We start from the raw sequence: 14,301 nt of genomic DNA, 5'->3' as shown, positions 1-14,301 counted from the left end.
AGAAAACCACTTTAATATGGGTGTCAATCAAGTAAAAGTATTGACTGTGATGGTTTCATCTGCAGGCTGAACCTGCACAGCTGTGGAGAGAATGTTTTGTATGACTTGAAACAGCATAACATTATGCTTTGAGGCTCATGCAGAAATTCAGTTGGTTTGATTTCTGTGTCATGCTTTCTAACTGGCGCTCAAATGTGAATGACTTCCTGCTAGAAATAAATGCAATTTTGAATCCATGCTTTACTGCATACAATGCTATTTAGTATATTTTTATACTGCGTGTGAACAAACCCACAAAGCAAATACTAGTTTCAGATACACTGTGTAAAACCAACAGCAAGATCAATAAATCTCTCTTCCTACATGTTGAACGCTGAGGAGAATTTGAGCAGAGTCTGTCCAAAACAGCTCTGCAAGTCTGTTCTGGCTACATTCATGGGCTCTTGATTTATGTTCCGTCTCTCACATAAAGTATTTTAAAATTGGTCTTGGGATTTAAAACTTCTGTGTATTTTCTTAAAAATTCCCTTTTTAAAAATTACTAACAAAAAATTGTTTTATATCAGGCCTTCCTACATCAGCAGTGGAAATGCCCCTTCATCTGTTTGTCCCCAATACTTACTGTTATCTTAGAGACTGTAGCTAAGGTAAATGGTGATACTAGTAAGCTTTTGCCTCTGCTGCTAAAAAGCAAATCAATGTTTCTGCAAGGAGAATTTTTGTTCAAATGTATATTATTGAAAGAATATTCTAGAGAAAGACTTGTATGGACAAGGGATTACTGAGAGGATCTACAGCAGACAACACTGACTGGATGGCACTGAGTAATTAATGAAAACACAGGAGGAAGTTCACCTCTTTCACTGAGAGGGTCTGTTCCTGCAGTGGCCAAATTCTAACCTCAATTATATCTGTGTGACCTAATCTAGCACCATCTGTTAAAAAATGCGTGCCTAGCTCCTTTTTGCTGTCTCAAATTTTCTCTAAGTGTGCTTTGAAAGCTAATTAAGTATTGTAGTTATATAGTTATGTAATTTGTTTACATTTTAATCTTAATTTTACTTAAATTTTCTAATATTAACATAAACACATGAGAAGAAAACATTAGAATAATTCCCTTAATAAAAGTAATCAAGTTTGATTAGCACTTGCTAATTAAAATGTAGTTTTAAATAACTATGTGTTGTGGTTTTCTATTTTGAGTAGATTTGTAGAGGCACTGTACTCTTGGGTCTTAAAATTCTTTTTTTTTCTCTTTCAGTCCTTTTTTTTTTTCTTCTAGGAGTACATGTGTTCACTTATTCACTGAACAACACTGGAAAGAATTAACAGATTTAGATTTATTCATAGTGAGTATCTTTATCAACTACCTCTCAAATCTGTTAGGAAAGACCCTTATGCCTTGTCTCATGCTTGAGAAGAGCTATGTTTAAACATTTTCAAAGCTACTTAGTTATCCTCACCTGAATTCCCCATAAAACTCATCATCAGTGTATGATCTGTCAAAGTGTATAAAATTTGAATCACATGATTACCCAGACCTCTGCTTCCCATACTGTTTCATGTCTTCCCCAACAATCTTTTTCCATGCGTTACATGTTGTCTTTCACTTCTACTGTGAGGTCTTTTGGGTATGGGTTGTCATTTCTTTTTAAGTTTGTACAGCGTATAGCACCAGTGTGATACTTTAGCACTCTCTGATCCTTGGCAATATGTTAATGAGCACTAATATCAATAACGAGAAAAAAATACAGATGCTAATTACAAAAAACAAACAGCCATCAATGATAACTAAAAAATAATTCCAATGCTTCCATTGCCAAATTTCCTTTTATCACTTTTTTTTTAAAATCAGATTCTAAGTTATAGTAGCTTCCTTTATTCCTTTGTAACCTCAAAATAATTATTGTCACATCATGTCACAGAGTAATATGTTCTTACAGTATTATTTTGCTCTATTGTTGCATTCTGTCTCAAGACAAGTTATGGGTAATATATTTCCTTTTCATAATTTCTATACTGGTCCACTGCTGTAATAAAGTTGTCATATGGAACATGTAATTGACCACATTACGTTTTTGGAACTGCTTTTGTTTATTACAACTCTTTGTAACTTTCTGATATCTTCATAAATGTAATCCATGGCAATAGTAAACTTCTTGGACAAATACAGCCAGTTACTGTTTGCTTCACCCAAGTCTGAGAGTTACCTTGACATTGTTAAAGTTTACAGTATTGGAAGGAAGCTAACGACAACCTTTTATTATGCAAATATTAATATAGGTATATGGCAACTTATGATGTCTATATCTGTTTCAAATGGTTTGAATATGCTTACTAAGATTTTAAACAGGATTCTCACTGAATTAGGGTTATCCTACACTACAGTGTGTATCAGCACATTCAACACTGCGATATTTTCATGGTTAGAACATGGCAAAGCAATAAATAGTTGCTTTAGGAGATAATTTACTACGTGTAAGACCCAGCTTTGAAAAGAAAACTGTGTTGTCTGTGCATAGTGCTTTCTCCAAAGTGTTTCTCTGTAGTCTTTTTTAGGACTAATAACACTAAGGACACTAATAATGTCATTCTGTGTGTTTGCCATGTATTCCATTGTACAAACCATCCCCCTTGTTTTATACTGGCTTCCATGTCTCCTACTTAAGTTCAGCCACATAAAGCTTGCTCTAAGTTATCACATCCCCATAATGTTCAGCATAAACTGAAACTTCAGTTCAACTATTGTAAAACTTTGAAGACAGGTTTTAAGAATGCATCTAAGAAGAAGTAAAGAGCCAGTTCCTACTCCATGATGTCTGAACTGGATATATCCATAGCACCGCACTGTTTCCTAACCACTCAAGAAATGCACAAATCAGGTCAAAGTTATTTTGAGGCTCTGTTTCAGCAATGTACCTGCTATTCAATTACTGTCCTTTGCAAGTTCCACTGAAGTCTGATACCAATCACAGGGGTTATTAAGTAGGAAATGTGTCTTTTTTGGCTTTGGACTGACAAACTAGGATCTTGAACAAAAATCCTCTTGGTAACTTTTTGCCAGCTATATTTTAAGATAAGATGGCTGAGATACAAAACACAAAAATACAAAGTTATGACCTACCACTACATTTTAAAGTTCATTTTTGTGCCAGAAATTGGTCTTCTCTACTGATTAAATCATAAGATATAATGTCTAGAGACAAGAGGGCAAGCCAGTGGTTAAGCAGCAGGTGTGAGTCTGAATTTACTTACTTTGTGAGGCTTTAGTCTGGTTATATGAGTATAATAATCTCAGCCTTTCCTGGTCACACAAGTGCATCAACACAGAATGTAAAAGACACTATGTAGGTTGGAACAAGGGCAGAATTTTGCTTCAGATTTTGTGTTTTCATTCTATATAAGTGTTTCTCAAATTCTAAAAACTTTTACTTGAGAGAAAGGAGTTGTTTTATACATTTGCTGTCATCTTTGATTTTCACTTTTGGAATATTGTTATGACTTAGACTCATAACATATCCTACATAAAAGTCAATAAAATGTATCTCTTCCTAGTTTTCTTCTATGCAGGGTTGTGATTTTACAATTACTTTTTAGACTTGAAAGGAGAGGCTGCGTTGCTTTTGTAGCATAAATATGAATTCAGATTTGAATAAGTAACAGTTAAACTGACCTTTCAGACCCTTACTGCTATGGGTGGCACTATTAGGTTCATTGGGGAAGTATCTGGTAAATGACTACTCCCTCAGCAGCAGCAGCACTTGTTAAGTTACGAGGCACGTAGGGCACTTGCTTGGAGCTCTATGCTGTGCAGGGGCATGGCCATTTGAGAAAAAAGGGATGCATATCTAACCTTCTGACCTGCAACTCCCTTAGTCTCTAATAACACATGTAACGGTGTGTGAGACACCATTTCAGAATTCATGAATTACAATAGTCTGTGGTCATCGTTACATTGTCTTGACTTTCATGAAAACATTAACATACACCTTTACAGAAAGAAAAATCTTAAAATATTAAACCAAAATATCACAAAATAGAATTACTAAAATTGGTCAAGACCAGTGTCTTTATGGCCTGTCAATTTTCCCAGTATTCTGTAGCTGCTCTTTATTTAGAAGAAAATCTAGATTTGCACCAAAATTTGAAATTTAGCAACCTTGTCAATCACTATAGCAATAACATCACTTAGGCTTTAAAGGAGCTGTAAGACTTGATAAAGAGCTGGATGTGTTGTACTGAATCTATGGTGTTACTGTAGACTTCCATTCAAACAGAACTTAATTTTCAGCTGCTTTGGTACCAAACACCTTTTTTGTGACTTGATAAAAATTATCAAGCTTTTAAAAAAATTAATAGTGTTTGGGTTTGGGATGTAAAGAGAATTTCCAGAATTTTTATTTAAAATATATATGTGCATAAACACTACACATTTCTTATTAAGGTGAACTATGTTACCATCTTTCCCTCTATTTATCTGAACTTATTTGTTGTGTTGTGTGTTCTACCATGTGCTCTTTTCTTCATGTGTTTGAGGGACAGCTGTGTAGGTTGGGGGAATATCTGTTGAGCTGGCTCTAGCTGCCTGTATTTCGCTTGGAGATTCCAATTCATAATCACAAGCAATACAAATATAGGGGTGACTAATACTTTGCTGGAATTACTCTATGAGCTTGTTTACATGAAATCTGTGTTAAGACTAATAGATGTATTTTTGCTTGGATTAACATCTGTACTGACAATTAATTCACCAGAAAATACCCAGGATTTTCATGCTTATTGTGCTTTACATAATAGGACTAATTTATCATGACTGATTCTCCTGTAAGCAGAATTACCAGAGATGTAGTATGAAAAGACATCATTTATATTTGCAAATATGTATTTGTACCATATGACATTTCAAATATATGACAGTTCAGTCATGGTCTTAGCCTAGATCCACAAAATTATTTTAAGCCCCCGAATCATGTTTTTATTCCCAAACTACCAACTATGTGGAAAGTACAGACAGAATAGGAAGAAGAACCCAAATCCCTTTGTAAGTGTGGCCTGGCCTATGGCTAGTTTCTGAACAACTGACTTAAGTCAAAGATGTATCTTTGAAATATTATCCCCTGAACAGACAGCAGTGGATTAATTGACGTGGTTCTTAGGGATATGGTTTAGTGGTGGACTTGGCAGTGCTGGGTTAATGGCTGGACTTGGTGATCTGAAGGGTCGTTTCCATCCTAAATAATTCTGTTATTCTGTTAGTCTAAACAGAACACCCTGAACTTAAACAGAGGACAGGCTGACACACTGTCCCTAGATCTGTGTCTTCTGCATTTGACAGATGTGCAGAACAGCCTGAGCCCGTGTCTCTTTCACATCAGTAAGATCCATGGATAAGTACATTCAGAGGACTCTATCTCCAGGTATGCACCAGTGCCTGCACCAGTGCCTGCACAGCAACAGAGCATCTCTAGAGAAGACAAATGAAAACTTGAGATTTAGTGTGGCTGTGAGATTCACTAAGGAAGAGCAGCACACATTAGAGAAGAGAGAGGATGAAAAATGTATCTAGAATGAGGTATGGAAGACTCAAGCACCTCCACCCTGCTTCTTAAGAGCCTAGCATTCTTCATTTCTACTACCAAAGTCACCTTACATGAACTTCTTTGAAATACTTTTCTCTTCTATTGTGCCTTTCTTTTCTATGTCTATTTTAAAACATATTGTCTCTGTGCAAAAAATGTGTCTAAAAATCTTTTGTACACCATTAAAGAATTGTATGCATATAATAATAATAATAATAACAATAGAAACATAACAGATAAAGCATGGTATCTTCAGAAAAAAAACAGATGACAGCTAAAATGTTTTCGAAAGTGTACCCATTTAATGTATTTTCATCAAACCACAAGGTACTGTGTGTATGACAGCAGGGAGGACAAGTGTGGGATCCTGAGGCGTTGCCCTTGCCCTGTGTTATAACAAATTGAACAAAATGTGGCTGATTTTTCCATATAATTATTTTTTTAAATTTAAGTTTTGATTTAATCCATAAGTGATGCATTATTTAATTAAATTTTGTCCAGAAGGCTTATCCCAGCAAATATTACTTCAGATGAAACTACTTACAGACTTTGAGAGAAAATTTATTTAAGAATCTCTTCTAACATTTGCTAATTTCACTAATCCTTGTATTGGAATCATGATCATGGCTAAATGTTGTACTACCTGGTTGCCACTTAAATCAGTAAAACCATTCTGGGGACAAAGATGCTTGTTGTCATTTGAGTGCTGTCACTTTTCTAACTCAATTTCTAAAATTGCATATTATGTTTTATTCATTGTTATTATCAGAGTTTGCTCTGATCAAATATGCATTCTAATAGTGTATCACTCCCTATCAGTATGAATTTTGTTTACTATACACAGAAAAATGTGTAGAGGATGGGGGACTGCATTATTTTTTAATACCAGAAATACCCTCCAGTGCTTTGTTAAAAATGACTCCATCAAGGCATGATAGGAATGGGCTGTTCTTTCAGATGTTTATTGAAAACAAAGGCTTCACCCCCTTTAAAACATAACTGGTGTCAATTCAATTTATGATGTTTATCACCTCATCAGTTTCAGTTTTCTTTATTGTACGTTTTCTAAGTTAAACTGCTACTATTTTTATCACTGCAGTTTTTCTAAAGATATGTGGACTGCTATACTGCTGTATGTTCTGTGACATGTCTATTAAGTATGTGTGGTAAGTAAGTATGTAAAATACATAGAGACTAAGTCTGTGCAGTAATTTGATAAAAAATCTGGACTATGAATCAGGCATTAAATGGATGAAATGATGTCTAATAAGTCTGTAATTTTAGAAGTATGACCTTCTTTTTCCCTGCAATTAATTTGTGTTTGTTAAAATATATACCAACAAAAGTGTCACCTTTGGCTAGTGTTTACTCCTAGAACTATACAAGCTTTAGTTATAAGCAATCCTTTGCTTGTGTTTAAAGAACTTACATTCATTAACTTTGCACGTATTTGGCTTTGAAGTAGCAAATATAGACTCCTGCTAGTCTACAGATAGTATGAAGTAATGATTCTGTCTACAGTCTGTAAGAACTAGCAGATGAAAGAGCATTTTATTTCAGTGTCTCACTCATAAAACCAGGTTTCAGTCAAGGAGAAAAACAGATTACAGATCAATCCATGTAATAAATGTAATACCCAGAAGCTGAAATATGTGTCTAAAATTTGTAATAAAATTCTCTTGGAAACCAGATGTGACATGGAACTTCCTCTCCATTTGGCATTGGAAGATATGTGTGGACTTTCAAGCAGCATTTTTAATTGCTTAACTTGAGAAACAGAAGCAGCATCTTGTTCCATACAGTGTATGTATTTGACTGTGTTCTGATTATTTTACAAAAAGAAAAATTAATCCAGACTAGAAGGTATGCCTCTGAAAATGACTCTTGATCAGCAAATGACTTAGTAATTAGGTATATGGCTGGATCAGCTGCCTTTGGCTCTATTGTCCTCTACTGCTTGAGAGGACAATAAAGATTGTAAATATATATGTGCATGCAGACAAACAGGCTTTGAGGACAAAACATTATAAATTGTATCTTACACTTAATTGCACCCTGATGCCTGTGTATATCCACTTAAAACGAAGGACGTAATTGCAAGGAACTTCTTCCATTTCCAGCTGCTAGTGAAGCATACCTTGCTTTTTTACTACTCCAGTAATGTGAAATCCCAGTTAAAACCCCAACAGTACTAGGAAAAACATCTGGGCTAACATATATGCTATTAGTAATTTTCATTTGTGTCATGTTTATTAGGCATTATATTTTTGTATGGATGTATCCTTCTATATAGACTCAGTTACAAAATAATGCCAACAGCTATTTCTCTGTAACAATGCAGAGTTTTCCAAAGAGACAACCTCTGTCATGTAAGTAATTTTGTCATCTTTTGCTTAGGAACTGAATGTTTCCTGCTAGAATAAATAAAGAAAAATCGGTCATTGAGCTTCTCAGGTCATGACCTTGCCTGCTTGGTGGAAAGTGCTGGTGAGGAAGATGGTTTCTGAAACAAGTCTCTTGGCAGTCAGGGTGATTGAGTACATTCAAAAATTTTCAGTGCAACACTGCCTTATGCCTTCATAATTTCTGATTAGCACAGTTTCATGTAGTCTCCTCGTCTGGCATTGCTGTGTCGCAGTGTAAGTTCTTAAACGGCATTAAGCGTGACATAAAAGCTCATATGGTTGCTGTCAAGATATCACCGGCAATTTGTCAGTCCAGGAACTTTACCACAGATTTTTTTATCCCTGCAGTCTATCTTAGAAATCATGGAAAATCTTCTGGTAGGCCAGCTTGTTGGCAGCATAATCCAAGTTAACACAACAGTCTGATGAGTGCTACGTGTTTAAGCAGAATTTGGACTGCCTCATCGCTCTTAACAAATCAGATTTAATGATACCTAGGCATAGGTGGTTTGATGGCAATCATGACAGACTGCACCACATAAGGTTTCTCTGCTTCCTTGCCACTGGTGGCAGCACACAAATATTTTACAGGGTAAAACTGTTGTCCAGCCATTATGCAGGTGTACATAGTGATCAGTCAGGGCAGTGCACACATGCACAAACACAGAGACACGAGGTGTCATGGTCAGTGAACACCTGATTATACACCACATGACGATCCCAAGGGAACTATAGATGGGAATTTTTAAGGCTATCTGTATCGTAAAACTACTGCTGTGTACTCAATTTTTTTTAAGTTGAATTTCCGAATTTATTCACTAGGTGGCAATGTAGTATGTCATTTGTCTAAAATTTATAGCAGAGTGGAACTGATCAGAAATAACTGCACTGCATAAATGTTTTACACTGGATTGCAATAAAGAAATGTTCATTAATTCCTAGTCTATTTTTTAAAAAAAAAGCTCACAAAAATTTATACTTTATTTACACTCTAAGTAGAAAATACATGAGGTTGTTGTAGATTGCAAAGCCCATAAGAGTCACAGGGACCCAGTGGACCCCATCATCTCTAGTACTTAGTTCTGAAGTGTCAGGGCAGGGATGGAGTGTGATGTAAAAAGGAGCACCTGCAGCTCAGTTACCTCAGGGGAAAGAGTTTGTTTCAGTCAGTGAGAGAAACCTGATTACAGGCAGGAATTAGAAATATTTTATTAGAATGAGTTGCTGAAGTATATCTGGTCATATCAGAGCTCTAAGCATTGATGTGAAGACTGATTCAGAGCAGAAGAAAAATGTGTATAGCTTTGTCTATGAGTTTCTTGCATTTCTCTCTTTTCTTGTAATACTGATGCTTTAGAAAATGCCCCGAGGAGTCTCAAAGATGTGGGATAGGGGTAGTAGCTGCACCAACCTAGTGACACTAGTTAAAGTTGTCTACTAGAGACCTGTGGCAGAATGAGGTCTGCACTGTGGGGCCAGAAGAAGACACTGCAGAGCTGGAGACCACCATTAGGATCAGTTGCAATCCCTCTTTTAAGAATCACTGTGCATGGAATGGATAGGCTGCCTGGGGATAGGATAGCCTATGGCACTGTCTGTGGAATGGATAGGCTTCATTTCAATATTAAATCTTCCTTTTATAACACAGATGTGAAGAGTTAAAATAAAAAGATTGAAAGATTGTGTTTTATACAACCAAGTTGTTATTTTTCTCATTTGTCTTGTGAATTAATGAGTACTTTATGTCAGTCACGTTCAGTCTTTGTTGGTTTTCAGGATGTCCTCATGCAAGTCTGTTTGCCTTGTTCTCTGTAGGCAGCCTTTTGCTTTCCCCAGTTTCATTATGTGACTTGACCAGTTAATTTTTTGTCTTATTAGCTGTCCATACTTTTGACTCTAGTAAAATTGGCAAATTTTTTATTTAGAAGGTTTTGCTACTGTGATGCTTTATAACCCTGATGGTTTAGTCTGACCCAGAAATCTTTTGTTCTGAGCACTTGCTCCTGAGTCAAATTGTCTCAATTATACCTCCATTCATTTGATAGATGGTACCCCTGCTGTAATTCTCAAATAGACAATAATTATTTGGGACATTTAATTATTCTTGGACTAAGTGTGTTATATAGCTCAGAATTTCCACTGCTTTTGATTCGTGTATTTTATGGGACCAGCTAAGAAATTAGTTATTGTTAAAATGCATGTTGCAAATTTAAAAGAATTTGGAATTTGTACTATATTTTGCGTTTCTTTTTGCTGTCCATATTAAAAGTAAACAAATCCCCAAAATGTCAAAAAATGCCAAAATTTGTTTCTTGTAACCAAAAGTGGCTCTCATTTTGGGGATAGTGGGGTCCAACCCCACCAGAACTTTATAAACCCTGCTAAAATATTTCTTTGTCATTCTGTTTTAATAGGGAAGTCCACTGACAATGTGATGTAGCAGAAATTTAAGAGCTATGTTTGTTTTGAATTATTAGGGTAAAACTGATGATTTGATTTAAATATTTTTTTTTTCTCTGTTGTCCCTTGTTTTCAATTATGTTCCTGTGCCTGCTGTTAAGTTTACTGCCTATTGTCATCTTCCTTTTCATTTCTTCTGTACACGGGTGAAGTGGGGACACTAATCTACACTGTGACGTGATCCATCATTACTGCATTGTGAGGCTTGCAATACTTGTTGTTTCTCTTAAAAGCTCACTTTGTCAATCAAGCCACCAAGAAAGAATCTTAGCTTTCAGGTAAACAAAAATATAAAGTTTTATCTTCCTAACAGGAGACAAATTTTGGTCATATGACTTGAATATACTAAAAGGCTTTTAAAGACAGTAGGCTACAGATAAAGATAGAATTATTTAAAAGTCATTATGGTGTGTAAGAAAAGTTTTGGGCTCAGGTTGATTGCTGAATTCTGGACATTCAGGAGACAAACAAAAGAGCTTTTAAGCAAAGGAAAAGCATTCAAAAATACTAGCAGGCAAAATTATCCTGTGCATTGTTGATTTCAATGAAGCTGACTTTCTGAGTTGCAGATAAGAAAACAGCTGCTTTTTGGTAATAATAGAATTAGTGCCATGCTTGAACATAATGTATGCCCCTTAGAAAGTCTAGCACTCCTAGGATATAGAAGCCAGTGGTATTTACATTATGTATACTGGGGATTGAAACTGTTCAGAGGCTTCTTGCAGGATGCACAGTGCTTTTGAGCATTGATAACAGAAGATCTTGATGAAGCATGTAAATGGTAATAGCAAACAATAGCAACTGCTTGGTTTTTTATACATTTGAATCCATATTTATTGAGCTGAGCAGAGCTGTTGTTACCTTTTACCAACTTTATAACTTTACAGAATGGATGAAGTAGGATGGAAAAAAAACCTAACCCTGACTTAAGTCAAAGATTCAGAAGGTAAAAGGAAGCTACAAAATTAACATTTTTTACTTTAACTAGTTCTGTCAGAGGAAAATATATTATGCTGTATCTGACAGCCCAACGGAGGAGAGGCTCCTGTAGTGTCCCCAGGTCCAACAGGTAGCAAGTCTGAAAATGTTTTCACAGTATGCAGAAGCACATGGAGCGCCGGGATACACCACACACCTGTACATACAGGGCCTGCCACTCAGAGTACAGACAGACATGAACACAAACAGCACCAATGGCTTCATCCTGTTCCCCTCTCTGGCTGAGCAGTGTAGAGGTCGTCTCTAGTAGTATAAATATTATATATAAGGACTGTGATTCCTTCCAGTAGCAAGGCACACGTGCTTAGTCTGCCCAGCAGCTGCTCCAGGATCTCATTCTCACCAGTTATGAGGACCTGGGCATAGAAACCCCAAGGCTGCAGCTCTGCTCCAATTCAGGGAATCACAGAATGGTTGAGGTAGGGAGGGACCTCTGGGGGGCATCTGTTCTAATCCCCTTGCTTAAGCAGGGACGCTTCAATCCATCTGCACAGGACCATGTCCAGATGACATTTTATTATCTCCAGAGGGGGAGACTCCACAAGCTCTCTGTACACAACCTGTTGTTAATGCTCCATCAGCCTCAGAATGAACAAATGTTTGCTGTTGTTCAAAGAGAACCTCCTGTGTTGTCTTCTGGTCCTGTCACTGAGCAGCACTGAAACCACACTGAATCTGTTCTCTGCATATTCCCTTGAGATATTTATATACAGTGATGACATCCCCCCTGAGCCTTTCTCCAGGCTGAACAGTCCCAGCTCTCTCAGCCTTTCCTCATTGGAGAGATGTTCCAGTCCCTTAGTCATCTTTGTGGTCCCTTGCTAGGCTGTCTCCAGCATGTCCATGTAGCTCCTGTAGTGAGAAGCCCAGAACTTGACCCAGTACTCCATTGTGTGGCCTTGTCAGGGCTGAGTAAAGGAAAAGATGACTTCATTCGATCTTCTGGAAGCACTCCTCATAATGCTGGAGCCCAGCATGTACTGTTTGCCACCTTCACTGCAAGGTCACATTATTGGCTGATGTTCAGCTTGCTGGGCAAAGGAACCAAGTCTTTTGCTGCAAAGCTGCTTTTAAAATGTTCTGCTTGCATCTCATAGTGTGCCACACACCCTTAAACAGTGACCCCCCACAAGTCTGAAATGTGATCCAGAGAGCTGCTCCCAATGTCTAGCTTTGATGGATTTCGTGGGTGGATGCTGGCACCAAGGATTTCCTGGGAGAGAGCACCGTCGGTCCCTTTTACCTGGGATGTTCTGATGAAGAGAAATAAAAAGTGTGCACTTATTTTTAGCTTTGTCAGAGAAGCCTGTTGACTAGTGACTGCAGCTCTGAATATAGGGTATATACAGTAAACAGCACCAAGATATTTGCAAAGCATAGGCTTTATAAAATGGCAAGATGTATTAGAGGTATTTTAGTATTAATACTATCTCTTCTAGCCAAAGTAATTTATGAAGCAGAAGTTTTTGTTTATTTTAGTGACAGACTTGAAGTGGTGTTATGTAGCATATTGGATTTCCTGGAATATATGCCAGTAATGTAGGTACAGAACTGTTGAGTTTATAAAATAGCAGAGAGAATTTTCACTCTTCTGAATGCTTATGAAAACATGGCCCAATATGCTTGCAAGAAATTCTAAGCGGAGGTCCAAAGGGGGCAAATCTTGAGGACCCTACTCTGCTTTTATTTGGGCTTGACTCTGATAAAAGTCTTAGTTGCTCCTGTGCGGGTTTTGCCTGAACAAGCACTGTGCAAGGCTTACAATGCCAAGACTTAGCCCACAAAAATTATTAGCTCAGGTCACAGTCTAGGCTTTTGTATGTAATTTATCTGTCACTTACTTATGTTATAAAAGTGCAGAGGTGATAAAGAAGTCATCTCTCAGGTCATATAGCAGTTTAAACTGCTGTGTCTCTGATGAAGCATTGTAGACAAAAGGGGATAATAAGATCCAGGGGAAGATAGAAGAGTAGAAGTAAAAAGCTTGCACAGCTATTGAAAAGAAGACATACATTATTTTGCTATAGACTCCATAGGAGCATCTGATCCCCATTTCTTATGAAATGTAGTTCTGACTGCCCCAAAATTGCTTTAAACATGAAAAAGATGAGACCACTGTGCTTAATAATGCTGTTAACACAATGTCTGAAGATTTGTCCCTTCTCTGTACTGCACATAAATACTGCTTGGTCTTCATCTGTGCAAAATGTAGAGGTAAACTTTAATTGAGGGCTTTTCTTTGGGGATCATGTGCATTCAGGGGGAACAAAACTCCTATTATCAACTGAGAAATATAACAAGTTTAAGAGCGTTGTCGCATAGAGATACTGAAACGTTAATTCATGCTTCTGTGACATCGTCTGGATTACTGTAATTCCCTGCCTGCAGGTCTCACTCAGCCCTCCTTTCACAAAATAAGAACTTGTACAATAATGTGACCACTGAGATTTCAGGCATATACAATACCTGGTCATCATGTGTCTCTGTACTGAGATCTCAGTGTTGCCTGCCATTAGGTACCCGATCAATTTGAAGATCCTGGTGATGTGTTTTAAAACACCACATGTATCCAAATGAGTTTTTGGTTCCCTATTGTCCAGGTCCAATTTTGCTGAAGTGTAAAAATGTTTTGCTTTCATTTGTTCAGAGACTTACAAACCACTGTGTCCCATACCTTCTTCATGCAGCTATGGAATGCACTTTGTCACAACAGATTTGGAGTGTCAGTCTTGTCATTGACTTGAGGTCAAGACTGTGGTGGGTTGCTTAATTTTTTTTTCTTTCACCAGAATCTCTGGTTGTGTCAGGACATATTTAATAGAACATTCTAGGGTTTCCTTTTCTCAAAACTGTGTCAG

Source organism: Corvus moneduloides, chromosome 5 (genome assembly GCF_009650955.1).
Source record: "Corvus moneduloides isolate bCorMon1 chromosome 5, bCorMon1.pri, whole genome shotgun sequence".
In the NCBI taxonomy this organism is placed as follows: domain Eukaryota; kingdom Metazoa; phylum Chordata; class Aves; order Passeriformes; family Corvidae; genus Corvus; species Corvus moneduloides.
The sequence above is the reverse complement of the archived record's forward strand: the minus strand, read 5'-3'. Positions refer to the sequence as shown.